This window comes from Acromyrmex echinatior, chromosome 5, assembly GCF_024713525.1.
Source record: "Acromyrmex echinatior isolate Ae372 chromosome 5, ASM2471352v2, whole genome shotgun sequence".
Lineage (NCBI taxonomy): Eukaryota > Metazoa > Arthropoda > Insecta > Hymenoptera > Formicidae > Acromyrmex > Acromyrmex echinatior.
In genome coordinates, this window is record NC_141856.1 from 1,475,524 (window position 1) to 1,492,266 (window position 16,743).

Below are 16,743 nucleotides of genomic sequence, written 5' to 3' on the forward strand. Positions count from 1 at the left end.
GGTAATATTTCGTAATAAATTTATTTACAATTTTTCAGTATATTAACATTTTTCTTTGATTGAGCATCAAAATATTAAAAATTGCCTTTTAATTTGATTTAATTTTTGATATTATAATATTGATATTATTAATATAATAGTAGTCTAATTGTTTGAGATCGGTAATGCGAAAAAAAGTAAGAACTCTTTCGATCGACCGACAGTAATTGTTATTGAACGCACGCATAAGGTGAACTCGTGATTTCATCTCGAGCCTGACCGTAAGCCTCGTCAAAGTCAGGGATTCGTCGTTCTTTGTTCTTTTTAAAACAATTCGGTACACGCAAACAGGCACCGGTAACGGACACTCGAAAGTTCTAGAACAATTCAATTCGCGCATGCGAGCGCCGCGCTCCGACGAATACGTCACGCGCTGTCACCAATCCCACGTACGGATTTTCTGTCGCGCATGACTGTTACGTTGAACGTCGTTAGAAAAGAATCCAAAGCGCCAATCAATTTTGTACACCTAATGCCACGTAATAATTACGATTGTGACAAAATTTTATTGGATTTTTCCCAAGAAGAAAGCCCAGGCCGAAAGCAATAAATGCTTCGATCTCGCCGTCCTCTTTCTTAGAGTCCTTAGTTCTTAGAGTCAAAAAAGTTCTTAGAGTTCTTAGAGTCATAGTCTCGCTACTATATCGCTTCGTAAAACCGCCGTGCTACCGCTTAGTGAAAACCGCTATAAAACGAATCTTTTCGAGAAGTGCCGAGAAAATCGCCGAGATTTTCCATCACCGCGATTCCAAATACAATTTGGAAAAGGTGACCGCATTTAATATTCTGTTAATCTAATATTTAATTAATTATATTTTCTGATTTTGTAACTGAGCATATTAAAGAAAATTCTTTTGTTAAATTACAAAGAAACGGAGTTCTCTTCACTGTCGTGTATCATATTAACCTTGTGCCGTCTTCTCACTCGAATCTTTCCGCGCGGTGCACTCCCGCACACTAATTGTGTTTATAAGTCAGGAGAACCAATTCGGCGCGTAGTTCGAATGACTACAAATATGGTATATATATTGCAACCGCACTCACGAGCGTGGCGCAACTTCGTTGCACATTCACAGCTTTTCGTGGGCGATCGGATGACGGGTGGCGTTAAACGAAACGTGGCAGAAATGCGTCTTCATGCGGCCGCTCTTAAGGGCGACACATAATCACAAAACAATAGTTGGGCGCCAGGCACGAGCGAGCGTGCCACTCTTTCTAGAAATTACGCGATATTCTCTTTATGCCATTTTTAATGAGCTGCGAATGTCGACGGGCTCTCAACCAGTAGCTCAGCCTCGGAAATGGCAGAGGGGACGATTCGCGGTCGAGGAGATAGCAGATCGTTTGGAGGAGCGAATAGGGGCGAGAATAAAGTACACACGAATTAACAATAACAAAAGTAACAAATATATTAAATGAGTCTTCGACTTACACTTACATCTGGCGATACAATCGAGACGAGCTCTACTTGAGCGCGATAACTGATTTACATAGGCCCCGAGGTTTTGCGCTAGGCGTATCAACTTCGTTAAATTCCCGCGACACGAGCTCACGCCACACTGGAATACTCTCGCGAATTATACGAACCATACTTCATCGCCTCGCAAATACTAAGGAATTCGGCGAACGGTTGTAGCGTGGACACGGCGTGACCTAGTGCGCGCTCGCGGGGTCTCGCGCCGTTCAGCTGAGATGCAGAGAAGGCTCGAATACGTGCAAACTCGACGCTACGCAGTCTCGATACGACAGAATACGCACAATTATCAATTGCTATTATAAATTGTCGTTAATGGCTATGACACAGAGGACCGAATAAATATGCAAATCTTACGCTACAGACGTTCGAGACGACACGGTACGCGACAATACTACGGCACGGAATTTCGACGCAACATATGATCCGAGGTAAAAAGAAACCGACGACAAGTGACGAGGCTGTAGCCTTGGGATGCATTAGAATTATCCCGACGATAAGGGCCGTTCCGCGAGGCGACATGCGTACTCGAATCCCGCGAAACTCTGATGCACGGTAATGCCACGTGCACTCACTATTATACGCCCGATAGAAATCCGATAAAGCTACGCCTCCCGAACGCGGAAACCGGCGACTAAACAGGGGTGACGCTCGTTTCACCCCTGTTGTGACTCCCTCGCAGATGCTCGTCCTAGTCGACCTTGGAAGGTTCTCGAGTCGTTGACGTCCTGCGTCCTCTCGCGTGCTCTGGCCAAGCGGGCCACAGCTCAAGTGCCGAGCGCTAATCCTCCCAGGCGCACGCAGAGTTCGTTATTCCCGCGAGGGGGCCTTATCGCGCCTGATTGCCGCGTGGCTCCGCGGCTCCGCTAATCGCGGGAACCGCGTCATACCCGTGTCGCATATCCTGGCGCGCGAAATTCGAGAGATTGCGGGAGTCTTTTTCGGGCCGCTTCGTGGCCTCAAGGTGCCTATCCGGGGCTCTCGCCATCCTTGGGGCATAGAGTGGCCCCTTCTCCGTCATGTTGTACCAATTCTTGGTCCGCTTTGCGCCTGGAAGAGGGTGCGATAAGAAATTCTTTGCGATAACCAAAAGGGCGTAATAATGAAAGAAGGATATCACCTGCGTGCAACCCGGGTTCAGGTGTCGCCCCCGGCGAGTCCATCTGCAGAGATCGTCTCCTGATTCCCAATCCTGGTCGTTCTTCCTCCTCTTCTCTCCAGTGAGGTGACGTCATTCTGCCAAGGTCGCAGGAGTCGCCGGCTTCTGTAACCCTCGATACGGGAATACACAGAAACGGGAAAACGAAAACGACAGCGCGGAACGCGTAAGGTACGCAAACGACGTCGCGGGAAAAGCGCAGCTGCGTCCGCAAAATGTGAGAGGACTCAGGACGCTATACTGCACTATTCGGTCAGGCCATGCGGTCCTTGTGACGGACGGAAAACATCAGGTCACAATATATATATATATACATATATATATATATATATATATATATATATATATATGAGTCCTCTCACATTTTGGGGGCGGACGCACCTGCGCTTTTCCCGCGTCGTCATTTGCGTTCCTTACGCGTTTCGCGCTGTCGTTTTCGTTTTCCCGTTTCTGTGTATTCCCGTACCGAGGGTTACAGAGGCCGGCGACTCCCGCGACCTTGGCGGAGTGACGCAACCTCACCGGGGAGAAGAGGAGGAAGCACGACAAGAATTGAGAGTCCAGAGACGACCATTGAGAACAGACCCGCCGGGGGGCATGATACCTGGCCCCGGGTCGCACGCAGGTGATATCCTTCCCGCATCGTTACGCTTTTTTTTTATTGTCGCAAAGCATCTTTTATCGCACCCTCTTCCAGGCGCAAAGCGGATCGAGAGTCGGCACGACATGACGGGGAAGGCCACTCTGCGCTACAAGGACGGCGAGAGCTCCGGATAAACGCCTCGTGGCCACGAGGTGGCCTGAGAAAGACTACCGTGATCTCTCGAATTTCGCGCGCCAGGACATGCGATGGACATGACGCGGTTTCCGCGATTAGCGGAGGCATAGTTATCGAATCTATATCGGATATATAAGAGTGAGTGCACGTGGTCTCATCGTGTATTAGAGTTTCGCGGGATCAGAGTACGCGTATCGCCTCCCGGAACGGCCCTTGTCGTCGGAATAATTCTAGGGCGTCCGTCAAGGCCACAGCCTCGTCATTTGTTATCGGTTTTTCCGTTTATCGCGGATCGTATGTTGCGTCGAAGTCCCGTGCCGTAGTATTGTCGCGTATCGTCTCTAGCGTCTGTAGCGTAAGATTTGCCTGTTTATTCGGTTCTTTATGTCATAGTCCTTAAGGTCGATTGATAATCGCAATTGATGAGTGTGCGTATTCTGTCGTATCGAGATTGTGTATTGCCGAGCTTGCACGTATTCAAGCCTTCCCCTGCGTCGTGTCTGAGCAGCGCGAGGTTCCGCGAGCGCGTACGAGGTCACGCCGTGTCCACGCTACAAGCTGCCGAATTCCTTAACATTTGCGAGGCGATAAAGTTTAATTCGCGAGAGTATTTCCGTGTGGCGTGAGCTCGTGTCACGAGAATGTAACGAAATTGATAACGCCTAGTGTAAAACCTCGGGCTTATGTAAATCAGTTGTTGCGCTCATGTAGAATTTATCGTCTCGGTTGTATCGCTAAATGTAAATGTGAGTCGAAGACTCATTTAATATATTTGTTACTTTTGTTACTGTTAAATTCGTGTGTGCTTTATTCTCGCTCCTATTCGCTCCTCCAAACGATCTGCTATCCTTGACTACGAATCGCCCCTTCTGCCATTTCCGAAGCTGAGCTACTGGTTGAGAGCCCGTCGATTTCCCGACATTCGCAGCCCATTATAATTGGCATAAAGAAAATATCGCGTAATTTCTGAAAAGAGTGGCACGCTCACTCGTGCCTGGCGCCCAATTATTGATTTGTAATTATGTATCGCCCTTAAGAGTGATCACGGGAAGACACATTTTTGTCACGTTTCGTTTAACGCCACCCGGCATTCGATCGCCTACGAGAATCTTAGCTGTGAATGTGCGACGAAGTTGCGCCACGCTCGTGAGTGCAGTTGCAATATATATGTACATATGTTATGTCCAAGTGTTCGGCTCGCGGAGACGTTCTTGCGACGCGTTCGTGCACTCCCGGCTCGCAGAAATGAACAATATTTCGAATATTATAAAAAGAACAAGAAGAGTTTATTATGAAATGAACACAGAACGCACGCACACACATACGCACGCACGCACACACATACGCACGCACGCACGCACGCAAAGCTCAGAACACACGATCGATGATAGGATCGAGAGACACGTCCGAGCGCAGCGACGGCTCACGTCCAAATGCTGATATTGTTAAATAACAGAGCTGTGTGTCGCTGGACAACGCGACTTTCAGGACTTCACGAGTGATGATCTACGATGTTGGCACGGCACGGGCATAACACTGCCCTCCTTCCCTTAAATTGTCATCCCGATAAGTATGGTTTTCCCAAGAACGTTGGCTTCCTTAAGGAATTCGGAGCTCCCGGCCAGTTTCTTGCTTCCTACTGTACTACTGCAGCAGCTTCCTAGAGCTCTGGTTCTCCTAAGGCCCGATCCTCCTATTCTTGAAGCCTCCTGAGTCTTCTTCCCTACCGAGCAGGATCCTTCTTCAGTTCCTCCCCAGAGGGTAGCAAAATCTCCGTAAGACGAAACCCGCTTGGGCATCCCCTCTTCATGAAGGGAACTTTAAGATTCTCTTGCCTCTTCTCTTGAAGTCTTGTACTCTTGGTACTTTCTTTTTTGGAAAAGAGAGGGGGGTAGGGTAAAATAAAAATTCTATTTTGATTTTATCGCGGTACCTCTGTCCTCAATCCCTATCTCGGCATTCGCTCTTCGTTCTGCGGAAAAAACCGCAGGATAGGCAGTCTTCTTAAAAAAAAAAAAAATAAATAATAATATAGGGTCGCACGATTGAAGCGCATTCGTTTGATCTTCAACTTCTTCATCTTCTACGAAGATGAGCCCGCTGGACTGGCTGTGAGGTACCCAAAACGCACCGAAGCCCCGGGGGAGACCCTCTTCGTCCGAAACCGCGTCATGTGCGAACGTGAACTCTGCAACTGAGAAAAAAAATAACTCGCGCAGCTTACACCATAAGATTACAAACAAACAATTTGTCATGCGCAGCTTACACTATAAGATTATAAATTGTGTTATTCTTTTCAAGTGATAGAGCTCTGATTTGTTAACTTTTATTTTTGAACTCGTTTCTCCTAAACGTCTTTTTAAGTAAGCCTAAACGTACAACTTTATTTTTAAGCTTATTCGATTTACGAATACAATAATATATTATTTACAATAATATATGGGAATAAGTTTCCGCCCTTTTTAAATGAAAAAGATGTGTTTATTTAAACAAATCTATATAAGTGAGTTTATTCAAAGTATGCTCCTTCGGAAGCGACAACTTTCTCCCACCTTTTCGATAATAAACGGATTCCTCGAATGAAAAAATCTGGTTCTTTTGAAGCGATTCATTCATCAAGCCATTTTTTGATACCTTCATAAGAATTGAATCGTTCTCCAGAAAGGGCCGATTGCATGGATTGGAACAAATGGAAATCTGAAGGGATAATGTCCGATGAATACGGCGGGTGGGACAGAATTTCTCACTTTACTCCTTCCAAGTATTTATGGACCATTTTGCAACGTGTGGCCTAGCGTTGTCATGTAACAGAATCAGCTTGTTGTGCCTATTGTCCCTTTCCGATCGTTTTTTTTTAAAGCTTGGTTTAAACGTATCAGTTGTAGCCGATAACGATCGCCAGTGATGATTTCGGACGGTTTGAACAGCTCATAATATATAATATCTCTTTGATCCCACCAGATGCACAACATAATCTTCGATGCATGGATATTTCGTTTTGGCGTTGATGGATCTGGTTCACCTGGTCCATCTGGTCTGGCATCACTCATGCCTTCAAGCGTTAGGGTTATCGTAGTAGATCCATTTTTCATCTCCAATTACGATACGATGTAGAAAATCCTTCCTTTGTTGTCATTGTCGAAGCATCTCGCAAATGATCAAATGTCTTTCCATGTCTCTCTCTTTCAATTTGTATGGCACCCAATTTCCTTCTTTTTGCACCATTCCCATTGCGTGTAGACGTTTTCCAACAGTGGATCAACATTTAATTCTTTTGCCAATCTATCGAGCGATAAACACGAATCTTCTTCGAGTAATGCATGCAATTCTGCATCTTTTGCAAATTTTTTCGGTGTACCTTCGCGTTCTTTGTCACGCATGTCAAAATCACCACTGTTCTATCTGTTGAATCGCCAAAATCATTCTTTACAATTAGTTTTCGATGGAGCATGCTCACCGTAAATATCTACGAGCAAACGATGCGTTTCCGCAGCACTTTTCTTTAAAATAAAATAATGGAGTAAAACTTTCCGCAAATGTTGCTTTTTTGGAATAAATTCCAACATCTTCAACGCAAAAAAAGATGGAAGATCGATACGCCAACAGATATAATGGAATCCATCGGACCCTTCTGATTCTCAGAAACAAACTTCGCCAAATAATTTAAAATGGTACGATGCTGTCGTTCCACCCCGTCTGACTAAAAGTGTAAAGATGTTGTTTTTGTCTTCTTAATTCCTAACAAACGTGATAGTTCTCGAAAGATTCTCGATTCCTTCCTTGATCGATGTGGACCTCTAGGGAAACTCCGTATCTGAAAATAATTTGATTTAGAAAGATTTCTGCGATGGTTTTAGATTTTATATTCTTTAGAGGGAAAGCTTCCACTCATTTAGTAAAACAATCGACAACAAGTAAGTACTTATTTCCGGAAGAAGTTATTATACAGAGGCCAAGTATATCCATCTGAATTCTTTCAAATGGAACTCCTACATCATATGTCTGTAAAGGAGATTTTCTTTTTTCAGACCTCTTCTGGCTAAGCAGACCTGACATGTTTTACACCACTCCTCCACATCTTATATGTTGCCCAATAAAATCGCTTCCGCACTTTATTGTCTTGTTGAAGCCAAAATGTCTTTCTGTGCGGGAGTTGTGTAATTCCTTTAAAATCTTCGTTACGAGCTTCCTAGGTACGATTAATTAGAGAACTCTTTTCTTCAAGTTAGGAGCCTCCCACCTCTTGTAGAATATACCATCTTTGACTTCAAGAGATTCCCAGTAGGACGAGTACACTTTGGCGGAGATATCCTTTGCTGCTACCTCTTACCATAAAGGCGCTCTTCCCCTGCTTCTTTCTTAGAAAGAAACAGATAAATGCAAGGATCTCCTATTTGTTCTTTACGCCAATTCTCATAATTATCTTCAACTAGAATAATTCTTCTCACACAGCTTTCCTGTTTCGTAGCTTTTTTTAATTCTACATTCGCACAATAATGATACGCGTGCATGGCCTCGATAATCAATCCGCGTTCTTATGAGAAAGACCTCTGCGATGAATAATTTAAAAATCATATTACTGAAGTCTTTCCATCCAACGCGCTAACTCAAGGTCTTTAAAAGACATTAGCCATTTGAGCGAGATATGATCCGTACGTATCAAAAACTTTTGTCCAAATAGTAATGGAAAGATTTTATTGATTGATTGACTATAGCATTGACTATATGATTGACTAGAAGTTCATGTGTGTCACACAATAATTTTTTTCAGCATTGTTCAAGATTCGACTAAAATATGTAATCACTTTGTTTTTGTTTTTGTTTCTATGATAGGACTGCCTCAATTCCTTGATTCGATGCATCAGTGTTAAGAATATACTCCCCTTCTATTTTGGGAAATGCCAAAATTGGAGAGAAAATCAAGGCCTGCTTTAATTCATCAAACGAATCAAATACACTCTTCCTTCCAAACAAACTTTGTCTCATTTTCCGTTAACATATAAAGTTTTGCCAAAGACGAAAATCCTTTCACAAATTCACGGTAATAAGAACAAAATCCGAGAAAGCTTCTTAAATGTTTTTTGTTTGGTGGAATCGGCCAGTCTCTCACAGCAATTATTTTTTCCGGATCCATACTAATGCCTCCTACTGATATCACATAACCCAAATATTTAATTTCTTTGCTAAAAAAAAACACATTTCTTTGGATTAATTTTTAAATTTACTTCTCTTAGACGTTGAAAAATCTATTTTTACAATTTAACAGCATTTCTTCGAAAGTTTTCGCAAAAATAATTATATTATCGAAATAAACTAAACAAATTTTATAGAGATATTCTTTTAAAATTTGTTCCATTACTCGTTTAAACGTTGCAGGAGCATTACACAGACCGAAAGGCATAACTTTAAATTGCCACAAATATTGCCAACCGAAAAGGTCGTTATCTCCCTATCTTGCGGGTGAATTTTTATTTGCCAATATCCTCTTTTTATGTCTAAAGTAGTAAACCAAATGTTACCTGATAACTGTTCGAGAATATCGTCAATTCAAGATAAAGGGTAAGAATCTTTTATAGTTACAGTGTTTATTTTCCGAAAATCTATACAAAATTTCATAGTCCCATCTTTCTTTTTTTATCAAAACCATTAGTCCATGGACTAGTGGATTCCTCGATAACTCCTTAGTATTTCATATCCTTAATAATTTCATTCACCTCCTTTCGCATTTGTAATGGAATATGTCGAGAAAATTGCTTTATGGGAGGAGAATTCGTTTATCTTAATCACATGTTCGCAACAATTTCTTGCAATAACTTCATTAGAAAATATATCGCGAAATTCATTCAAAAAGATGACAAAGCTTTCTTTTCATCTAAATATTGAGAACTTCCTTCGAATAAGGATATCAAGTTTGATGGAATTATCGTAACACTTTTAATAAGAGAACAATTGAATTCAACATTGCTCTCGATAATTGAATTGAGAAAAGTAAAATAAAAAATCTTCTGTGAATCGAACAATCTAAGAAAATCAACATCTAGAATGCAGTTATCATTTATTTCGACAATTAACATCGGGAGTTCTACATAATATTTTGCAAGTCGAACCTTTACTAAAGTTTTATATTTAATTATAATTTGTTTTCCCATAGAATATTTAATATTGCAGTTATCTATTTTAATTTTTTATTTATCCGATTCAACAAAATTACTGTTTATAATAGAAACATCAGAGCCCATATCAATCTTAATAATACAAGGTTTATCGTTTCGCCTTTATAACAAAAATCTCTTAAATTATTTTTTATTTTATTCATTCTGAAAGAACATTGATTAATATCACAGTTACATTGATCAACATGACAATGAACGGAACATTGTGTATTTGTAATACTACAAGAACATATCCTGGAAGAATATTGATTAGTATAATGATTATTACAACAATTATTCGAACATTGTTTATTTTTGGTATTACTAACACATAAATTATTTATTATTTATTAAGCAAATTTCTTTATTCGGGGTATTTACTATTCCAGTCGAGCTTATCCCGTAGAGCTCGATCTATTCCTAGTTTTGTATTTTGCCGGGACATTCCGAACGAAAGTGGCCTTTTTGCCACTCTCTCAACACTCTTTATTATCTCTGTTCTCGGCTTTTTCATAATTTGTGTTTTTTTTACGAATTTTCCAAATTTATTTCCATTTACTTTATCTCACTCCTTTTCCTTGTTCGTACTTTCAGCTTGACTTTCCTTTTTCTTATAACAATTGTAATTATTTCCTTTTTTTTTTCAAAATTAAAATTTTTTTCTTTTTAGTGGAAACTATTTTCCTGAATTAACTTAATTGCTTTCCCCCTTTCAATTGCAATCCTTAATGCCTCCCTCCATTTGAAGTGCCCTTTTCACGAAGCCGTCGGAAAGAGCGAAATTGTGCACACGCGATTTTATCGCGAATTAAATCGGGACATTCCGGATATAACTGTGATAGTCTCTCGATATCTGAACCCAAAAAGGCGATACTTTCCTCAAATTTCTGCTTTCTGTTCATAAATTGCAAATAGTAATTTTATAAAGATTGTGAACTTCCAAAACGCATTTCTAATTTCGACTTCAAATCTTCAAATTGTATTCTTTAAATTTTGAATACTCTCTAACACTGCGCATGCTTCATCTCGTAAACACGATACCAAGACAGCGATCTTTGTCTCCTCTTCCCAACGGTTCGCGCGAGTGATAAGATTAAATTGTGCGAAATACTCACATAAGGATGCACTTCCGTCGTAAGTGTCGGGCTTAATGCATTGTCTACAATATACGGAGTAAGCTCGGTTTAAGAAGTAAGAATAGATTTAAGAAATGTATTTCCGGTGTAAGAGAGCTGGAGTATAGACGTAAACGAAATAAATTATTTTTATTACTACTACTCTAGCTTACGCTAAGCCAATCAGAGCGCTAAGCAATCAGCCAATACGTTAAAAATTATTACGTAGTTGACACCCTTGTAATTCAATTTAACCTGATCTAACCCCCCAAATCGAGTTATTGTTTATCTTTTCGTATATGCGAAAAATTTCCGATAAACATTCTCGGACATAGAAGTAGAAAATTCTTATTAAAAAATTGAAGTCTCTCTCTCTCTTTCTCTCTCTCTCTCTCTCTCTCTCTCTCTCTCTCAAATTATTTGTTTATTGTATATGGACACATCATATGGATACGGTATATCAAGACGATGTGGAATTTGATGAATCTTCAGAATCGCAAATCGTTATATGAATAACACTGATAAATTTTGTTAAAGCGAATCCTGTATTATACAACATAAAAACAACATAAGAGTTACAATAAAAGAAATGATAAACTACTAATGTGGAATCGTATTGGAATTTCATTGATATCACCAATGACAGGTAAATGATGTATATGATATACGGTAGAACTCACATTATCCTACATCATTATCCTATATCATTTTTTTCGTCTCCCTGATTATCTGACCTTGTCAGATAATCTAGTTCTCATGATGATAGTGCTATGCTAAAAAAAATTGTACGTAATCGTCACAAGAACTCTATAATGAGGTAATCTGAGTTCTACATGTATTAAAAAAGTAAATTAAGGTTCTTATATGCATTTCTATCTACGGTTTCTGTATGTTTGCAGGAAAGAATTTTATCGTTTACGACAAAAGTTTGGGAAAGAGCGTCGCAAAGTTCTGCAGTAACAGCCAAGATCTGGTGCAAGTGGAAATGATGTACTGTATAAATCAAATTGGATATTATACAATGATCTAATGTTTCTTGCCGATCACATTCAGCCTAGATAGTAAGTAATCAAAATGATTGTATATTATATGTAAATCGTATTAGGAATGGGATTTGTTATGGTTGCATAGGACAACATCAAGCTGTTAGCGTTCTCTGCTTGTGTATAAAAAAATTCCAAGTGTGCAAGTTTCACAGCAACTCTCGACATCATTAGTGCGAGTCTCCAACAATTTTTGACGTCACCAGTGCAAACCTCATGGCAACTCTCGATGTCACCAGTGCGAGTCTCGACATCATCATTAAGTTCTAATAAGAACTCATAATCAAATTTCATGGATTTTGTTAGAATATTCGACAGGTAAAAAATAATTATTTTATTATAAAGCATATTACAAATGTAATTGTATTTATTGATTTTTTACAATAAAATATACAATATCTGGATTCTGTTTTGCAAATGAGATCTGCAATTGTTGAGAATGACATGGTATCCTATACAATAGATTCTGAAGATTCGAACTCATCAGTTGCACTCACTTCAAACACATTGTCAAATTCATCAAGCATTACAGTTGAAAAAGCTTTAAAAACTATTGTTTTCTCAGAAAACGACCATTGTCAGATACAAAGAAGAGAAAACGAGACTCAACTGAAATAGATGTAATGATTGAATCTTCTAAGAATATCTCTTCACTGGCCAGCACATTGCAGACTGTGTTTAAGAGGCAATCATCAATAATGTCACAGCGGCTGACTGTATCTGGAATGACTGCTGAAGTTGAAAACATGCTAGGAAGTATAGCTCTGTATAGCTCTGGGATTGAACAAAGTTTTTGTTGATTGCCAGATGCTTGATACGTGTTCTCTCATGTATTAACGAATTTGCGAAGAAGTAACATCTTTATCATTTTTCATGCTTGAAAAAGTGCAATCTTTATGATTATACGTAGATCTATATTTGCGTTGCTTCTTGGTTTCATATTTTAACGGACGTGTGGTGTAGGTGACTCGTAGATTCCTCGTTCCAGATTTGATCTAGCCCGCATCCAACATTAATATTTTTTTTCAAGTTTATTTTTTTTTTAAACAACGCAAATATCTATTGTTTGAAAGTACAAATCTTTGTGTATATAAAGAATGCAATGTATAACTCTTTTGATATTCTATAATAATACATGTTAATATGTCTGTCAAGATTAGTTAATTAAGATTAGTTAATTTTTTTAAATTTTAATGCATAGAGTAATTAAAATGCTTAGTATAAATGTTTATATTTATAAAGTGACAACTGCTTTCTCGAGCAATTGATTTTTTTCATTTTAAATGAATTAAATAGTGTAGCATATTGTTTTTCTTTTTACATATATCACACGAATTCTACATATTAATTGTAATTCATATATATTTATATTTTTGCTTGTAATACAATAATATGACTGAACTGATATGAGACAAAATGTTTAAATAAAATTAATATAAATATCTATTTATAGCTTTTTAATTCGACGAAATTATAATACATATAATATATTATAATACATAATGCTTGTAGATGCTAACTTATATAATAAAAGTTATATAATGAAAAGTTATATAAATAAAAAGTTAGAACAAAATTAAATAAATGTTAATCTGGCACATTTATGAAATGACCGTGAAGTGCCTTTTCATTTTGCCAAGGTGCTTGTTGTTGATCAATTTTCGAAACGAAGTATTCTTTTAAATAATTTCTCATTCTATTTGCAATTTGAGAACTCTATTTGCATCTATTCTGCCTAGAAAACAATGATTAATTTCCCTTTTCCCCTGTTTCAATTCCATCATTAGATCGTTCAGTATTTGTAAACCAGGGAGGGCAATATTCAGAACTACATGTTATTAAAAAATTATGCAAACACACAAGAACTTTTACAATCTGTTCAGCATGTTTCGAGGAACAATTTATACAAGAACGTAGAATTTGCCATTTTGCTGCCAAAATGCCAAATGTGTTCTCAACTCAGCCTCCTGGCTCTCGACAATTTATAATTGAAAATACGTTCGTCATCAGTCATTCTGTCATTTTTTTAGGATAAGCTTCATTATGTACTTCTTTAGTGGAAATGCTTCATACATGCAACGAATACGCAAGGAAATGGAATATCTTCACCAGGAAGAAGAGAAGGTAGTGGCAAATCGACTTCTGCTTCCAAATCCTGCGCGAAATCTGTGTTATTCCAAACACCACCGTCGCTCACCGATTCTACAAACATGACATAGACAACAATAATTAAACAATAATTTATTCCATACACATTACACGTTTATACAATACAGCTACATATTTGGATAATCAAGTACACTGCTACATATACATACCATATTGCCCTATATCTATCCATGTGAACTTGTAATCAGCATCACAAGCACCCATGAGCACAATGCTAAAATATCCCTCGTAATTATAAAAGATCCTGAATATGGATGAGCTTTGATTCGAACATGTTTCCCATCGATAGCACCAAGACAATTAGGGAATTATTTTTGTAAATCCATTTTATCGTAAATCCATCCGCTACTTTTTTCCATGAATTTCGATTTGTGGAAGGAAAATGTGTTGCAATACCTCCCAAATTGCTTGACAAGTCTCAGAAATTATTTTGTGCACTGTTGATTTACTTATGCGGAACTCAGTTTACTCAGGATAGAATCTCCTTGTGCCAAGTATCTAAAATCATTTGTATTAAGCGTGTAATTTGTATTTTTCAGCATAAACTGATTTCCTGCATACTTACAAGAATATCACTTGTAGGCGCAACTTGGGATCTAATGGAGTCCTCCAGCTTAGCTTTTGCAGTTTGTTTCGTATTTTATCAAGCAGCCAATTAAAGTGCTCAGGCCACATTCTCAAATTATGATAAAATTCTTTGTGATCCTGGATCTCTAGTTCCCTTATAAGATTTGATAATCTTGTAGATCAATCTTGTAGATCGTAACCTTTTAGATCGATTTACGATGGAACGGATCCACCACTTTCTTCTGCCATGGCCTCATCCTCTTTGTTTAATTAAGCATTTCCACTGTAGTATCAAATGACACGTAATGACGAACAAACTTATTGGAATTAACAGATTTAAATCCATTATAACAATAATTTCTTGAGTACTTTAGCTTTATAACATCTTTTGAATGACCTACAGCGACCATGTTTTTATGCTTACTTCGCTAGATTGTAGACTGAACTAGCGAAAGCTTCTTACTCTTACTTCTTACTCCTTATTCTTACTTTTTTACGTAATAAATTATTTAAGATGTATTTTGAAAAATATAATATAATATAATGTTACGTCCAAGCACGCAGAGCTGAGGGAGCAACAGGAATTTATAAATCGAATTTATAAACCGATTAGTCATGTCCAGGTTCCGAATCGCAAGGGAGCCGTGAGGAAGGACCGACGTAAATAGGGAGGCACTTCGCTTCGTCTTGAGGCTCTTAAGGAGCTGGAAGTCGAAGGGAGGACGAGAAGTGAAAATCTCGCTCATGCTCCGCTAACCGGAGTCACGAATTAAACATACTTTTAAAGGGTCCAAACTGGATCAATGTTCCAAGAGGGCAATTTAACGCTAGATGTGTTGGTACGTTCGTTTGTCCTGGCTTTTGATTATGGAATTTAATCCAAGTAACTGGGGAAAAGGCTAAGTGCAATCGCGGAAGAACTTACAATGAATACAAAGAGAGGTTGTCTTTAATAAACAATAGGGTGAAAGTTTATAATAATAATTTAATTAAAACATTTTATTGATATTAAAACATTTTTCCATTAACATAATTTCCTTGATTCTTTGTATTGCTTATGATATGTTATCATGTGTACATTTCAAAATGTGTCATGTAGGAAGTAATTAATTGGTGGGGGAAAGCTAAAGGAATTGGAGGTAACTAGATTTCAGAACTCACGTATGAACAGAAGGTGAGTGGACAGAGAGGGGTGAAAGCGTTAGCAGGGACTGAGAACGGATGATTGCATCCCGTGACGTAGACCGTGATTATTTTCAGAGGGAGGAGCAATAAGGAGATGGTTGAGGAGTCGGTCTATATCATGAAAAAGAAGAAGAAGAGGTTCGGCAGGAGTACGAGGGCAAATCAATAAGTACCCATGTTTCAAGACAGGCGGCGTTGCTGATGCAAGTTGGCATTACCATTGTGTAGTGCCTTTTAAAAGACGCCATACAAAATTTCAGAATGATTCATGCAATAGTTTTGATTTGACAGCAATTCGTAGTGAGCGTGTTTGATGATACAATGGAAAAAGAGCAATATCGATCCATGATTTGTTTCTTATTTTTGGATGGAAAAACATGCGAAGAAATAAAAACGAAGTTTTTTTACGAATATTTTTTGTACTCATTATATATGTATTGTATATGTTCTTTATATGTAAATATGATCTTTAATTATAAGCGGCGCAGAATAATATAACAAATATCCTGAATAATTGTAAGTACTTCTATTAATAAAGTAAAAAAACAAAGATTTATGAAGTATTTCTTTTCTTTCTTATGTGAGTAAGGCCCGATTGCATCAACTTACTTTAACTTTGAGCGAGACATATCTCATTCTCTCGCTCTCTCTCTTTAAAGCCAATCGAGAGAGAGGAAAAGATAGAGAGTTTTAAATTTTTACTCAAAATAACGTTGATGCAATCGGACTTAAATGATATACAGAATATCATATTTTTGACTATTTTCGTGTGCAGATAAAATAGACTAAACTGAGTCGAGAAGTTCTGTCTCATTTTGCAATTTTCACAACAGTTAACAAGATCTTATTTTCTAAAAATTGTTGAATAAGCGGGTAAATCGATGCATAGAACAACTTTAAAATATTTTTTGAAATTCTTTGACGTATTTTAAAGATGTTTTTTAAAGAATTTTAAAAGATATTTTAAAGTTATTGATTTTAGACATTCTGCTCATTGTGTAACAATTGCGAAAATTGCAAAATGATAGAGGACCTTTCGGTTCAGTTTAATCCGCTCTATCG

The 16,743-nt window shown here is 38.3% G+C and overlaps 1 long non-coding RNA gene and 1 pseudogene across 3 annotated transcripts; one reads left to right on the top strand and one right to left on the bottom strand.

Annotated features, from left to right (window-relative positions):
• Positions 1 to 10,202: 10,202 nt before the first annotated feature.
• Positions 10,203 to 14,753, bottom strand: LOC147909630 (uncharacterized; annotated as a pseudogene).
• Positions 11,283 to 13,071, top strand: LOC147909631 (uncharacterized). 3 transcript variants are annotated; one of them, XR_015545167.1, is made up of 3 exons: positions 11,283 to 11,363; positions 11,617 to 11,778; positions 11,823 to 13,071. It is a non-coding gene; the product is annotated as an uncharacterized LOC147909631 (long non-coding RNA). The 3 variants fall into 3 exon arrangements; XR_015545168.1 differs by having other exon boundaries at positions 11,849 to 13,071; XR_015545166.1 differs by having other exon boundaries at positions 11,617 to 13,071.
• Positions 14,754 to 16,743: the final 1,990 nt, after the last annotated feature.